The 5532-nt window shown below is 39.9% G+C and overlaps 1 protein-coding gene across 2 annotated transcripts in view; it reads left to right on the top strand.

The window, feature by feature from the left end:
- Nucleotides 1-5532, top strand: part of ZZZ3 (zinc finger, ZZ-type containing 3) — a 121719-nt gene that overhangs the window by 26862 nt on the left and 89325 nt on the right. The gene's annotated exons all lie outside the window — the stretch shown is intronic.

The following is a 5532-nucleotide window of genomic DNA, read 5'->3' as shown; positions in this document are numbered from 1 at the left end:
CATTTACATTAGGTATATCTCCTAATGCTATCCCTCCCCGCTGCTCCCCACAACAGGACCCGGTGTGTGATGATCCCCTTCCTGTGTCCAAGTGATCTCATTGTTCAATTCCCACCTATGAGTGAGAACATGCAGTATTTGGTTTTCTGTTCTTGCCATAGGTTGCTGAGAATGATGGTTTCCAGCTGCATCCAAGTTCCTTACAAAGGACACGAAAACATCCTTTTTTATGGCTGCATAGTATTCTATGGGGTATATGTGCCACATTTTCTTAATCCAGTCTGTTACTGATGGACATTTGGGTTGATTCCAAGTCTTTGCTATTGTGAATAGTGCTGTGCAATAAACATACGTGTGCATGTGTCTTTATAGCAGCATGACTTATAATCCTTTGAGTATATCCCTAGTAATGGGATGGCTGAGTCAAATGGTATTTCTAGTTCTAGATCCTTGAGGAATCGCCACACTGTTTTCCACAATGGTTGAACTAGTTTACAGTCCCACCAATAGTGTAAAAGTGTTCCTATTTCTCCACACCTCTCCAGCACCTGTTGTTTCCTGATTTTTTAATGATTGCCATTCTAACTGGTATGAGATGGTTAGAAGATCCTCATTCTAAGCGTTTATAGAATTATTACAATGCAGAGAGCCATAGAGTCTTACAGATTGAACTCAATTTAGGCATCGCCTATAATCCCAGCACTTTGGGTGGCCGAGGTAGGTGGATCATGAGGTCAGGAGTTCAAGACCAGCCTGGCCAACATGGTGAGACCCTGTCTCTACTAAAAATACAAAAAATTAACTGGGTGTGGTGGTGCATGTCTGTAATCCCAATTACTTGGGTGGCTGAGACAGGAGAATTGCTTGAAACCGGAAGGTGGAGGTTGCAGTGAGCCAAGATTGTGCCACTGCACTCCAGCCTGGACAACAAGAATGAAATTCCATCTCAAAAATAATAATAAAAAAAAGACTTAGCTTCATATTCTGGCTTTATTAGTTGTGTGATCATAGGCATTTCTTGAGTCTGTTGCCATATACTGTTTAGGAAATGAATATGATGTCTCACCTGTCTACTTTTGAGATTGTGGAAATATAATGAGCAAGTTCTTCGTTATTGTAAAGCACAGTGTCAGTAGAGTGGATAAGACTTTGTATTCTGCCACTTAACTAGCTTTGCAGTACTGGAAATTTTTTTTTTGAGATAGGGTCTCAGTCTGTCACCCGTCCTGGAGTGCAGTGCTATGATCTCAGTTCACTGCAGCCTCAACCTGCTGGGCTCAAGATGAATCCTCGCACCTCGCCCCCTGAGTGGCTGGGCCCACAGGCAGCTGTCATCACATCACACCTGGCTAATTTTTGAAATTTTTTTGTGGAGATGGGATTTCGCCATGTTGCCTAGGCGGTCTCGAACTTCTGGGCCGAAGTGATCTGCCCGCCTTGGCCTCCTGTGTTTAATATTCTTAAGCCTCTGTTTTGTCATCTGTTAAATAGGGATAATATTAGTACCTGCTTCCATAGGTTTTTGAGAGTTTTAAATAAGATTTTATATATATATATATATAAAAAATATAGTATGTGGTATATTGCACATAATGCTGGCAATCATTATTTCATTTGTTGATTTTTGTACTATGTGCCAGGGCTACTCTACATGATTTATTTCAGTTAATTCTTAGGACAATTCTGTTTGGTAGGAATGCTTCCCCGCCCCCTGCCAATTTAACAAGTAAGAAATGGTTGTTAGGTCACAGCAAGTAAGTGGTTAGTTGGGAGTGGAACAGACAAATACTACATAATTAGGTTTTGGTCAATGACAGATCTCATATACCATGGTGGGGCCCATGAGATTATAACAAAGCTGAAAAATTCCCATTGCCTAGTGATGTGGTAGCTGTTATAAAGTTGTACTGTAATGTTGTACTCATGTGTTTGTGGTGATGCTGGTGCAAAGTAAACTGCACTACAGTATGGCACGTACAATTATGTATAGTATACAATTATGTATAGTACATTGCAACCTTGACCTCCTGGCCTCAAGTGATCCTCCCACTTCAGCCTGCCCAGTAGCTGGGACTATAGGTGTGCACCACCACACCCAGCTAATTTTTGCATCTTTTGTAGAGGTGGGGTTTTGCCATGTTGCCTAGGCTGTTCTCAAACTCCTGGGCTCAAGTGATCCACCTGCCTCTGCCTCCTGAAATGTTGGGATTAAGGCATGAGCCTTTGTACCCGGCTTTGATCACATTTATCATTGTACTCTTGTTCCTCTCCCATTATACAGAGTTCACATTCACACAGCAGCCAGAATAATCTTTTAAAAATGTATGTTAGATTATGTGTCATTTTCTTCATTTACTTCAATAGAATAAATAATCCAAATAAAACTTAAAAAGAAACATGAAACAAATACTGATCAAGGCCGAGCTCAGTGGCTCACGCCTATAATCCCAACACTTTGGGGAGCCGAGGCAGGCAGATCGTCCTCTGAGGTCAGGAGTTTGAGACCAGCCTGGCCAGCATGGTGAAACCCCATCTCTACTAAAAATACAAAATTATCCAGGCATGGTGGCGCATGCCTGTAATCCCAGCTACTCAGGAGGCTGAGGCAGAAGAATCGCTTGAACCTGGGAGGCAGAGGTTGCAGTGAGCCGAGATCGCGCCATTGCACTCCAGCCTGGGCGACAGAGGGAGACTCCATCTCAAAACAAACAAACCCATCAAATTTCTGCTATAGCTTAGAGAGCCCTTTATGGTCTGGCATCTGTCTACTTGAAAGCTCATTTTATGATACTTTTTCCCTTTGCCTGTTAGGTTTCAGCCTCATTGGCCTTGTTCCAGTTTTGCCCATTTCTATTTCAAGGCCTGTACAGCTACTATTCCCCTTCAGACTTTTTAAAATAACCTTACTGATTTATTCTCCATACTTAGTTTGAATAATGTCCAAATAATAATGTTTAATGAATGTTTTCTAGGCACAAAGAAAATGAAAAATAAGATAGGCTTTGCTACAAAACAGTTTTAATGGATGAAACAGACAAGTGAATAGATTAGTGTAGTAAATAGTAATCTTGAAATTCCTAGTGGGGGAATAGTTTGAGGGAGGGTAAGCAAGCTTACTGTCTTATAGTCACTTTAGCCTTGCTTTTAACTAGAGTAGCTTTACTTTCTCTTTTTCCAGGACATAATTTATTTAAGGATTGTTACCTTTAAAAAGTTTAAAAAACACTTTTTAAAGGCAAGTGGTATGGTAAGAGCTATGAACAGGGTTCCCTGGGGACACAGGTTCTTGGGGTAGGTGGGTGCATCTGATTTGTGACTTAAAGAACAAGGTAAATGGTAGGTGAGCAAGGAAGGGCAAGATGTTTGGGGCAGAGGTAATCGTTTTTGGCTGTTCATCATATCTTTGGAACTTTTAAATAATACATACCTCTACATTTTGTGATAGTTCATCAAGCTATAGGTTTATTATTTTGCACTTCTCTTTACGTATACTGTCTTTCAGCAGAAAAGTTAAAAGTAATAAAAAATTTTAAAAAGACAAAAAATGGCCAGGCACAATGGCTCATGCCTGTAATCCCAGCCGTTGGGGAGGCCAAGGCAGATAGATCACCTGAGGTCAGGAGTTTGAGACCAGCCTGGTCAACATGGTAAAACCCCATCTCTACTAAAAATACAAAACTCAGCTGGGTGTGGTGGTGGGCACCTGTAGTCCCAGCTACTTGGGAGGCTGAGGCAGGAGAATTGCTTGAAGCCAGGAGGTGGAGGTTGCAGTCAGCCGAGATTGTACAACTGCACTCCAGCCTGGGTGACAGAGCGAGACTTCGTTTCAATTCAAAAAAAGACAAAAAATAAAATAAATCACAGCTGGACTGAATTCCAGACCTGTGGAACGAGAAACTCCTGTTTTCTTTTTTCTTAAATGTCATGGGTGATTCTGATACTTTGCTGTGATTGAAAACCTCTGTGATATGAGATTGAAATTTAGATCTGGTTAGCTGCTGGGGAAGATTTAGAGTAGAATTAGAGATGGAAAGGCCAGGTACAATTTGTATCTCCATTAAGATGCTTAGATTTTAACTTGTATCTTTGAAAGTGTTTTGTTTCTTGGATTTATTTTGAAATAACTTTATTGAGGAATACCTGGCTGTAAATGTTTAAAGTATATAATTTGTTATAAGTTTTGATAAATGTATATACTGTGCAACCATCACTGCAATCAAGATTATTACCAAATTCATGTCCCCAAAGTTTTCTCATACTATTTCCTAATTTCTCCCTACTGCTGCTCTCACCTCTCCCACATCCCCTGGTAATTACTGATCTGCATTCTGTCACCGTAGGGGGATGCTAGATTGGTGTCAAAACCTCTTTTCTATATTTGTATAGATGATCTTATTATTATTTTTTTTTTCCTTTTCGGTTTTGTTTTTTTAGTTTGTTAATATAGAGTGAATTGCATTGAACCATCCTTATATACATGTAAGCCAGTCTTAACATTTTGGGGATAAACACCATTTGGTCATGGTGTATTATTTTAAAAATATTATTAGATTTGGTTTGTTAAAAAGTTATTTGGAGTTTTGCATCTATGTTTATGAGGAATATAGGTTTGTAGTTCAATTTTCTTGTAATGTTTTTGTCTGATTTTGAAATTAGACTAATGCTGGCCTCATGGATGAGTTGGGAAATCTTCCTCTTCAGTTTTCTAGAAGAGTTTGGGTAGAATTAGGATTATTTTTTCCTTAAATGTATATCAAGTGGCATAGTCAGAATTTACTAGTGAACTCATCTTGGCTTGGAATTTATTTGTTGCTAAGTTTTTACCTATAACTTCACTTTCTTTTAGGATATTTAAGAAATAATTTCTTGAGTGAGTTTTGGGGAGTTTGCGGTTTTTCATGGAATTTTTCCATTTCATCTAAATAGTTGGGTTTATTGACATGAAGTTATTTGTAATGTCCTCTTATCTTTTTTTTTTTTTTGGAGACAGAGTTTTGCTCTTGTTGCCCATGCTGGAGTGCAGTGGCATGATCTCGGCTCACTGCAACCTCCGCCTCCCAGGTTCAAGCGATTCTCCTGCCTCAGCCTCTGGGTAGCTGGGATTACAGGCATGCGCCACCGTGCCTGGCTAATTTTGTATTTTTAGTAGAGATGGGGTTTCTCCATGTTGGTCAGGCTGGTCTCGTACTCGCAACCTCAGGTGATCCGCCCACCTTGGCCTCCCAAAATGTTGGGATTACAGGCGTGAGCCATCGCCTCTGGCCTATTCTCTTATCTTTAAAAAAAAAATGAGATATACACTTAACCATAAAAATCACCCTTTTAGGTGTACAATTTGGTGATTTTTAGTACATTTACAAAATAGGGCAACCATCAACAGTACCTAATTGCAGAATACTTGCATCACCCTAAAAAGAAACCCCATACCTATAGCACTCACTTTCTACCGTTTCCCCCCTCCCACAGTCTCTGCAATCACTTATCTCCTTTTTGTCTCTATGGATTTGTCTATTGTGGACTTCCTTCCTCCCT

The sequence above is a fragment of the Mandrillus leucophaeus genome, unplaced genomic scaffold (assembly GCF_000951045.1).
Source record: "Mandrillus leucophaeus isolate KB7577 unplaced genomic scaffold, Mleu.le_1.0 Scaffold539, whole genome shotgun sequence".
NCBI lineage: Eukaryota > Metazoa > Chordata > Mammalia > Primates > Cercopithecidae > Mandrillus > Mandrillus leucophaeus.
This window is presented reverse-complemented; position numbering and strand designations above follow the sequence as displayed.